The sequence below is a fragment of the Cimex lectularius genome, unplaced genomic scaffold, assembly GCF_000648675.2.
Source record: "Cimex lectularius strain Harlan isolate CLEC.00 unplaced genomic scaffold, Clec_2.1 scaffold450, whole genome shotgun sequence".
Classification (NCBI taxonomy): Eukaryota; Metazoa; Arthropoda; class Insecta; order Hemiptera; family Cimicidae; genus Cimex; species Cimex lectularius.
The window spans coordinates 7,301-18,795 of NW_019392991.1; positions in this window are offsets into that span (position 1 = coordinate 7,301).

An 11,495-nucleotide genomic window follows, 5' to 3' on the forward strand; every position below is an offset into this window, starting at 1 on the left:
GAAATCGAAAAACGTGCAGCATAAAAAAAACCTAGAGTACAGGATCTACGGCGTTAATCTAAAGACAGATCAAAATAAATCAAAGTGCAGCAAATTTAATAATTACATTCAAATAGAAATTAATAGTTTAAAAGTTTTAAGTTTAATTGATACTGGCCCGGGCATTTCATGTATATAATCAGCTTTATTTGAAAGGTTATAAAAATTAAACAAAAACTTAAAGACTAAATCGTGTAATATTAGTCATCGTAGGGAATTCTCAAACCATTAATGTAGATTAAAAAAAACATTTAAAAATTAAAGTTGGTAACTTCACATGGACACATGAAATGTATTTAATCTTAAATTTACCGTCACCAGTAATTTTAGGACTAGAATTTTTAGGGAAAACTCAAATGCCCGAAGATCCTTTCGAAAATACAATATCCTGTAAATTCAGACCTGAAACCAAACTTTTTATGATGGACCATTCAAAACCAACTCGATCGGTATCCATGATTAAACAAGAAGATCTTAGGAGACACCTAAAAGACAATTATCCTGACGTCTTAACCAAAACATTAGGGTGTACAAGGGGATACTCGTATAACATTGTGTTGAAGGAGGGGACTGTCCTGGATCCCAGAAAATCAGGGATTTGCTATCGTTCAGGGCCCGAGCGGTTTCAGATCCTCAAGTCCAAGATTGCAGCTCTTCTTGAAAGTAATGTTATACAGAAAATTAATTCTCATTTCACGTCCCCATGTTTTCTTGTCCCAAAAAAATCTAGGGGAGAAAAATCAAAAGATTTTCGTTTGGTCGTGGATTATGGGACACTGAATGATAAAATTCAGTATAATTCACATCCTACCCCCACAGTAGAAGATAGTAATAATTATCCATTTAAGAAAGGGAGTGTACTTCACCGTTTTTATTTAAATTCAGCATACAATCAAATACCCCTGACTAGACAGTCACAAAAGTTAACGGAATTTCAAGTTCCGTGGGGCGTATATGCTTTTAAAAGAGCCCCTTGGGGTTGGCAACTGGACGACGTTTGGGGAATTAATTTTTGATTGTGTTTTTTCTTCTTCGACGACCTAGTGGTTTTCTCTGAAAATTATGAGCAACACTTAGAACATCTTAAACGATCGTTTACGGGATGCTGGATTGGCGATAAATGAAGAGAAGCTGCAACTCGCGCAGACTCGGATAAAGTTCCTCTGGCACGTCATAAGCCATAAGCGTGTAATATCCCTTATTCCAATTATTCATAAATATTTTATTTTAAAAGCTTTTCTCCTTGTACCGACTCCCAAGATAAGACATTATCAACACCCTTCACTCCCACCATTGCTAAATCCCTCCTAGACCTCCCACCAGGGTATATAATACGACTGAGTGTAATATTTGAGGAGTCTGTTTCCCGTAAGCTCTCCACTCCTGTAGCTATTAATTTCTTAATACAGAAGTTAATTTTTTCCTCTGCCCGTGTGTCAACTGCTACCCCAGTCTCTACCCCATAATCCTGACGTTGGTTATCACAAGCGGGTGAAAATTGATCCGAGTCGTACGAGCAGCTTACTAGAGATACCCCGTCCCAGAACTCCTCGCGAGGTCGCTCAATTTCTAGGCGCGATAAATTGTTTTAACCGATTCATTCCCGACTTTGCAAAGATTGCCAGCCCACTGAATGAGTTGAGAAAAAAGGACGCGAATCTGGAGTGGACGTCTGAGGCGGAAAATGCCTGGATGACCTGAGGAAAAAGATTACGGAGCCGCCGATTCTTGCTACTCCCGATTTTACAACCTCGTTCGCTGTATTTACGGATGGCTCAAAGCTCGGTGTTTCAGCATGTTTAACCAACGTGGTGAACGGGGAGTAACAACCCATAGCGTTCACCTCGCGAAAACTAAAGCATGCGGAGAAAAATTATTCAGCTTATGAGTTATAAGCTTTAGTTATCGAACATGCCCTTAACAAATATAGGATTTACCTGGAGAATGACGAGTTCGAACTCCAGACCATCGTGCCTTTACGAGCATAATTAACATGCAGGCGAAAGGCGGACGACAGGCTCGGTTTGCAATGAAATTAATGTTTTTTATGTACAAAGTCCGACACATACCGGGAAAACGGAACACTATCGCCGATTATCTTTCACGCAATTCGGTCGATAGTGAAGAACATGCCTCGGAGAAACCAATTCAAATTTTGGACAGTTATCCGGAAGCATTCAAAACTTTTAAACAAGAACAAATTAAGGACCCGGAAATAGCGGAAATATTACACAAATTAAAAAACGGATCATATATGGAAAAATATAAAATTATTAACGGCTCGTTATACTATGATATCGGGAAAAGAAAATATCGAGCGGTAGTACAGGAAAATCTCAAGGCGACAGTTTTTGATTTTTATCATGGTTCTATGTTAGGCGGTCACCTTGGCATATCGCGGACAATTACTAAAATCAGGGACTTGTACCATTTTAAAAATTTAAAAAAGTTTGTCGCGGATAAGGTAAAAAGTTGTATAACTTGCGCTCGCGCAAAAGTCCAGCAAAAACTACCTCATGGATCAATGTCGAGTCTCGAAGCAACTATCCCAGGTGAAAGGTTTAGATTTTGCCGGACCATGTCTAAAAGCATTTTCGTTGCCATCGATAGCTTTTCTCGGTTTGTTTTCTTGTCCTCGGTTCGGAAAACTAGGGCGGAAGCAGTAACAACGGAGTTGAGAATTTTTTTTAAATGTTTCGAATATTGGCATACCGTAGTATCGGATAATGCACCAATTTTTCGTTCGAAAACATATACCAAGTTTATTTCACAACACGGTATGAAGCAAAACTATCTAATCCGTTTTTATCCGAACCCGAGCAGAGCTGAACGGATTTTGAAAGATCTAAAACCTGCCCTTATCGCCTTTTATGTAATAATCAATCCGAATGGTCAAAGGGATTAGAATATTTACAACTCGCGCTAAATAACGCCGAAAATTTCTCAACAAAATTTACCCCGTCGCGATTATTTCTTGGCACAAAACTTAATACGCCCCTAGAACTCTAGTGGGAAATAGATTACACGGTAGACGGGAAACCGCTAAGTGCAGACTGGGAAATAGCGTTACAGAATATAGAAAGAGCCAAAGATTAAGTAAAAACCAGTATGATCGAAAACATGTAAATGTCGAATTTAATTTGGGTGATTACGTTATGTTGAAAGCCTACAATATTTCGGACAAGTCCAAAAATTTTGCAGCCAAATTGGCATTCAAATACGGCGGACCGTACGAGGTTGTTAAAAAAATGTCAGCTTTTTCTTACCTTTTAAAGAACCTCCACGAACCTGATGACATAAAGAAGGCGCATGTGTCCCAAATTAAGAGATTTATAAGACCACGAACCTGAAACAAAATTAAGTAAACAGTAAAAAATAATTAGGACGACTAAAACTAAAATTTATCAACTTACCTCGGGTAGTGTTAGTAGAAATCATAACGTCTGATGTTTTCCCATTTCGTCGCTACAATAAAACAATAAAATCAATTAATATTACTAAAGCTGCTAAAGTAGACCTATAGGAAATTATACTTAACTTTAAACAGTATATCCATGCCAGTAAAATGCAAGGGATTTTCCTCATGTACTAACAAAGTGATTAGGGTCGGTGGAGGAATACCAAGTACTCCACCGACCAAACGGAATGAGTGTACTGTATGGGTGTATTTATGTGTATGAATGTATTTATTTGTATGAATGTAGTGTTTGAAAGGGTAAATAGAATATAGACTTAGTTGGGGGCTGAAATGACCTAGATGTCGAAAGTCCCAATCAAAAAAAAAGTCTTCTCAAAAGGGTATATAACAAATTATATTTTTTCACTTGGAAAGTTTAGCTAGTAAACACATTTTGCAATAGCAATTAAGAGTTTCCCAGGTTTACATTTTCAGCGCATCTCCGATACGACCAAATTAAATTTACAAATTTTAATCTATGGGAAAAAATTGACTTATTTCCAGGTACCAATAAATCACGGTCAAGGTCTATCATTATCATGGGAGGTCACTGTCCTGAAAACTCCCTAATCCCTTCTCATGGTAGATGTAAACAGATAAGAGAGCGACACACAATCGTCCGAGGGAGATATAAAACTAATTGTATTAAGATTAAAATTTTGTTTAGCCAGAAATATGTAATATAAAATTTGAACCGAAGGATGCCTGACAATTAATTTCATTATATTTAATTAATTTTTTTACCATAAGAAATTGAAAGTTTAATTTAGTTTAACAGTTGATTGTAATTGTATTATATTTTGATTATACTTATACATAACAATCAAAATCAATGTTTATAAATTTGCAATAAAATTAGAGTATAATAAAATCAAAGGAGAAAAACAGTATGCACTTACCTGAGGAGTCTTCATCTCAGCAGCTTTATTTTAACTACCATAAATTAGAATACTGAAGCGGCCGATCTCACGTGTCTCGGGTGTCTCCTGGGAAGAGCTTACCCCTGAAATTCCTGGACAGCACCTCAGCTAATAAGTGAGAGGACTGACTTGCTTCAGGCACTCAAGGCGTGCCAGCTTTTCCTCTTCACTCGATATGGCGATGATGGACTTCGTGGCATTCAGCACCAAGTTTCGGGTGCATATTCTGCAGGATCAGGAAGAATTACAGAAGGAGGGTGGTGTCACGACTCAGGAGATCGCGCGACACGGGAACCGTTGAAGTGGGGGCGTGTCCCCCCTTTATCAGCGGGAAAGGAGACTCCGCCGCGATAGGTCAATTAGCGTCAGATGCGCCAAGGACGTTGTCGTGGAAAGACCAGCTGCGGAGGAGACCCAGTTAAGTGCAGGGTAATAAAAACAAAACAAAAGAAGGCATCCTTTGTAAATATTTGTTTCTCACAGTTTGTAATAATTTCTTTTTTAACAATATAGAATTACTTTTAATTTTAACAATTTAATTAAATTACCTTAATCCGAATTGTCGTGTACCGCACCTTCTTTTCCACCGTCTCGTAAAAGCGAGACGAGGAGGTCGTACCAACTTCCTAGCCGAACGGATAACCTGATCGTATGTACTGCCCTTTTCGACCCTAGACGGCGCCTCTCCTAATCTTTTCATCTCTATTTTCCCTCCTATTTCTTCTCTCCTTGCTTTTTGTTTTCAACTTTATCCCCCTACTTTTTTTTGCGCTTTTCCTCCAAGTTCTAAAACCTCCATCTTTTCACCTTTCCTCTTCTTTTCTTTTAAAACATTAATGTCTTGTTTCAAGTCTCCTATGCTCTTTTTATAACTCCTAATAGACCTACGCCCTCCGCAAACGCGGAAGCCCCTTCCGATAATGAACGCACCGCACTTTTAAGTGCAGCGCGCTCGTCTTTCCGGGCTTTCTCGGCTTCTATGTCCAGCAAAATCTTTGAATCAATGACTTTATCAATTTTCTGGACTCTCCTTTGCAGCCATTTTCCCGTTTTTTCGCTGCAGTTCTTTCTATCCTCGGAATATTCCTATATTTCTTTAAGAACGCACCTGACCTCTTGGAACTATTCTTCCAGGTCGATTGCACCAGCACTTGTGTCTATGGTAAGTGTTCAATTTAGCCTAGCCGAATATCACTAACACAAAAGGACAAATATACCGCCCATCAATAGGGAAGCGCGGTCAAACCGTAGACTAGTACGTTAGGGATAATGAGTTAACCAATTACTTTCAATAAAAAATTTTCTCAGACCAACAGGGACCGAGTTATATCGAAAAACACCCCGCAACGCTAGCGAAACCTAGTGAAGGGGCGGAAAACACGAATGACCCACTGAAAAAAAATTACTCAGCAGGTTCGAATTAGGAGGGTAGGATTTTTTTCCGGCTCAAAACGTCAACTTTACAATATCAAGGGGAGGCGCCTAGCAATTAACTGGAACAAAGTCGGCAAGTCACCGACCACGTGCTGGCGATTAAACGATTAAAATCGTTATAACTACGAAACGGCTCGATAGATTTTTACGAAATTTTGTACACTTGTAGGGAATAGTCCACAACCCAAACACGGAGCGTTGTTTCGCGTGTCGGCCCGAAGTGAACTAGTAGATAGGGACAGCTCTTTCCCGCATACTCGGTCACCCTAAAACGGACTCTTAAGGATCTTTAACGTCCGCACCTGGCCTATTCGGACTTATCGGACGTTTTGATTCTCAAGATGAGAGCTGACGCACCTCCGCATACGACATAAAAGTGTTTATTTGTATTTGTGTTGTCTTATTCGACAGAAGAAAGTCATAGTTACTCCCGCCGTTTACCCGCGCTTTTTGAATTTCTTCACGTTGACATTCAGAGCACTGGGCAGAAATCACATTACCTCAACACTCATTAGGGCCATCACAATGCTTTGTTTTAATTAGACAGTCGGATTCACCTGGTCCGTGCCAGTTCTGAGTTTATCGTTCAATGGCGGCCGAAGAGACGATCCGCCCGTTTTCCGTCCCTAAAAGAGACGGCAACGGACATAGTTTCCTTCTTCTTACCTTTTGTCTTTTCTGACCTAGGGTTTATTTACCGTCCGTTCCTGCCATTGCTAGGCTTACCGGACCTTGCTTTTTTGGTGTCTTCCAGTATTTCTACCTTCATCCACCCCCCGGAGAGGTAGAAAAGGGTATGCTCTACCTCCGGCACCGGTTGACCGTTATCCTCCAGCTGAGATACAAGTTGTTGGTTAAACCACGACCACCACGAGTCCTACCTCAATTGGGGGCTACTTGGAGTTGCCCCCGCCCATGGTTCCGTATTATTTTAAAGGTGAGACTGATCGCCCACCCGGGAGTTGTCCTGTTTTATTTTATTTTATTTTATTTTCCCTACTGTTTTCACTCGTTACCCGAGGGGTGAAGGCTCAGTAACCCAGGAAACCTCCGCCAAAGTGAAGGGGGGAGTTGGTAGGAATAAGGAGAGTTAAGGAGTGAGTAGGAAGGTAAGGTTGGTTTGCCTCCACCATCGGTTACCCCTAGACCCCTGAGCCGATGGTAGGTCTTGTATTGGCCCATAGAGAAGTAACTCTATGGGACACATACTTGCCACTTCTTTTTCTCACTTTTTCTCTCTCTTTTTTTTCATTAACTCCAGTCTTCTTGTAGCACGTTGTGCACCAGTTTCTTAAACACCAAGAAGTACTCTTTTTCTTCTACCCATGTTCTCTTTTCTCTTGGCCATTCCAATCCTTTTTCTCTCAAAGTTTTCATTGCGAAAAATCTTTGTCTGTCGTAGTTGACACAATCAAAGATTTTGCGGTCCATCGTGTCTATACTTCCACGCTGACACAGATCGTTTTGGATTTTTCCAAACCTCTTTAGGTAGGATTTGCAGTTACCATGCCCTGTTATCACCTGGCATATATAGAAATCGTTAGCAAAAACTTTGTTTTCTAACCTTTTTTTCACATCCGGGAAATATTCATATGTCTTTCTACCCATATCTGTTCTATTCCATTCGTCTTGCCATTTTTCCATAGTCCATCCTCTTATCCTTTTCTTACAGTCACTTCTTCCCAGCATCTCTATTTCATCACTTTCCATCACCAAATCCTCCATAACGATCTCCATTCCTTTTCTACTCCTCCATTCCATATCCAGTTGTATCAAGTAGAGTTTTAATGGGACTATACCTCCAATAACATACAGAGCCATTGTAGGTGATGTTCTGTAGGCTCTACACAGTTTGATCAGTAGTTTTCTATAGCCCTTTTCTAGATTCTTTATGTCTGGGACTTTTAAGTGTTTCTTAATGAAGGACGTCCCATAAAACATTGCCGAATTAATAATTCCTTTGAATATTATTTGTATGGAATTGAAATTGTATCCCCATGCTGCTCCTTGGAGTCTTACCATCTTGTTCATCCTCCTTTCCATTGCAACCAGTCTTTCTTTTATGTGCTTTGATATCTTCATTCTTTCACCAATTTTGATTCCCAGGTATCTATACTCTTCCATAAAATCGATCTTTTCCCCATTATATTCTTTGGCCTTCTATCTCTATTCATATCTCCTTTTAAGAACATTAGTTTTGTTTTTTCCTTAGAGATAGTCAATTTTGTTGCTCTCGTCCATTTTTCCATTATCTTTATGACTGACTGGAATTTCTCTTCAATTCTGTTTCTACTGTTTTCTTTGACAATAACAACCAGGTCATTCATAAAAGGATTGTTTCTACTTCTCTTAGGTTTTTCAACAGAGTGTCAAAAAGCCAGATCCAGATAAAGGGTCCCAGAACTGACCCTTGCGGGCAATCTTTCGACACTCTTTTAGTGATCGTAGTGCTCCCCTGTTGCATGCACACGTATCTATTTTTGAAGTAGTTTTGATTCATTCTGTATATACCTTTTGGGCAACGTTTGTTTTTTAGTCTTAGTAGTAAAAAGGGCCACCACACATTGTCAAAGGCCCCTGTGTTATCTACAAACAGTCCCACACAGTACCTTTCTTTAGTCTCATTCACCACGCCACTCAGTCTCTGCAATGCGTCATCCACACTTAATCCTTTCCTGCCACCATACTGATGTTCACTTATCACCAGGCCTCCCCATCTATCCATCTTATCTATAATTATTTTTTCCATTATTTTTCTCATTGTGGATAGCAAACAGATGGGCCTGTATGACCTGGCTAAACTAGGGTCCTTGTTTTCATCCTTTAGTAACGCAACTACCATTCCTATTTTCCATTCAGCTGGTATCTCTCCCAGTTTAAAACATGCAGTGATAATTTTCTTTAGATACGTTTTTATCTTTCTGTATCCATGTTGGATCATTTCCGTCAAAATTCCATCAACAACTGGTGCTCTTCCTTTTCTCAGTCCAAAGACCGCTCTATAGAGCTTTCCCTCCTCTTCCTGGACAAATTCTTCACTCTCCTTCTCTTCTATTTCTTCCTCATATATTTTAATCTTTCTCCTTATGTATTTCCTCGTCCTCCTCCTCTATATCGTCCGTCACCAGTCCACTTAATAGATTTTCAACTGCCTGTTTAATTATTATATCTTCTCCACTGTTACTGCCAACCGCATGCACTATTTCCCTTTTTTTCACCTTTTCCATCACTATTTTATATCCAATACCCCACAAGTCTTTTGTACATTCCTTGGTTAAATACTTCCTCCATGTGATTCTTTTCCTTTCTATTATATGTGTGTTATAGTTTGGTACGGCCTCCTCGTCTCGCTTTTCCGAGACGCTGGGAAAGAAGGCACAGTACACGAAAATTTCGGGAATTTAATTAAAATGCTTAAAACTGTAAGAAATTCTATATTGTTTAAATTTATTAGTACAATAGTAAGAACAAATGTTATTAAATGATACCTTGAATTATTTTATTTATGTTACCGGGCACTCGAGAGAATCTCCTCCTCAGCAGGTCCTTTCCCTATAACGTCCTGGACGCATCTGATCTAATTGGCCAATTTGCGACGGAGTCTCCTTTCCCGCTTAAAAAGGGAGAACACGCCCCCACTTCCACGGTCCTCGTGTCGCGCGATCTCCTGAGTCGTGACAAGTTCTTCAAGACTTCTTTATACTTTTTTCTCATTATTGCCTTCAGTTGCTCATTCTTTTCTCTTTGTACCTTCTTCCTTAGTTTTGCAACTTATTTTTTCTCCTTCTGCAATTCTCCTGTCCACCACGTTATTTCTCCTTTATTTTTCCTTTTGTTTCTTATTTTTTTCCCTGCACGTGAACACGCTTCTTTTATATTTCTTTCCATTTCTTTTATAGTGTCTTTTATTTGGTGCATGTTTTCCAGTTCACCTATATGTCCATTTTTCAAGTTTTCTCTATATTTCTCCCAGTCTATTTTACTCCATCTTCCTACTCCCTGCATGGCTTCCTTAACATGCAGTTTCCTTTTATTTACTTCAATTTCTATCATTCTGTGATCACTAGCTGTATAATCTGCCAAAATTTTCCAGTCCTTCACCCTTCTTGCGACTTCTCTCCCTGCTAGCGATACATGTGCTATGTCTTAAATTCTCAAAAGTCGTAAAGTCCGAACTTTTGTTTAGTACTGTTAATCCATATTGGTCTATGATTTCAACCAACTTTCTTCCTTTTTCATCTCCTACATCGGACCACATCAGAGGACTTTGCATTGGCATCCACTCCAAATATTATATTTTTATGCCCTACTATGTGTATTATTTCATCCATTTTTGTTAGGTATCTTTCAATAGGGTGCGAGAACTGGAAATACCCTGTAACAACTACAACCTCCCAGCTCTCCCACCCCAAGGCAACTGGACAGCCGAAGACTCGCAGCAAGGAAGGTCCGTGGGTGGCCAAGGCACGGGACCGAGCTCGCATCCTGGTGTCACCACCAGTCTCCTCGCCCAGGCCCGGCATGTTGACAACGCACCACTTCCCGACCAAGCCCGGCTCACCACGATCCGCAGAGCCAATCCTTATCACGAAGTTACGGATCAAATTTGCCGACTTCCCTTACCTACATTATTCTATCGACTAGAGGCTATTTACCTTGGAGACCTGCTGCTGATATGAGTACGAGCAGGCGCGGTGATCGTCATGGCCCTCCCCCGGATTTTTAAGGGGACCCGCACACTAGGTAGGTGGGGCGGCGCGGCGCGGAACCGACCCCCTAAGAAAAATACATTGAAATGAACGTAATGTCGCACACTAGGTAGGTGGGGCGGCGCGGCGCGGAACTGACCCCCTAAGAAAAATACATTGAAATGAACGTAATGTCGCACACTAGGTAGGTGGGGCGGCGCGGCGCGGAACCGACCCCTAAGAAAAATACATTGAAATGAACGTAATGTCGCACACTAGGTAGGTGGGGCAGCGCGGCGCGGAACCGACCCCCTAAGAAAAATACATTGAAATGAACGTAATGTCGCACACTAGGTAGGTGGGGCGGCGCGGCTCGTTCAACTACTTGCGTTACCTTTTGCCTTCCACACAGTGAATTAATGGTCCCCAATGTCTATCTATTAAGCCGAACTTCATTCAGTATATCAATTATCATTTTCATTTTATTTATTTTACTTGTTATTAATGATGTCAAATAGGAGATATCATAAGTTTAATTACATATCATACAATTGTGGAGCACGTTGGAATAAATAAACCTATTAAAAGACGACCTGACCCTGGCATGGGTCCCTGGGCATTCGGGGCAATAAAATGGTTGACATAATGGCCAAAGAGGGAACCAAGATGGACATTATAGTTCCCGAATCATATTGTGGACTAGTATATAGCCACTAAAGAGGATACACCTTAAAATGAATCCGTAATGTGTCCAAGGTTTGTAGGTTAATACCCATGCAGTATTATTAGAATTACCTAGGATTACTATGTATAAATTGTTAAAATAATTCATTGAAGATTTATCCAACTGGCAGATGTGGTGTAAAAAAATGAAAACCTATTTGTTAAATGGGATGAACACAAGGATTGTAAACATATTATAAGACACCGATTGTGTCAATATGTATCGTTGACACC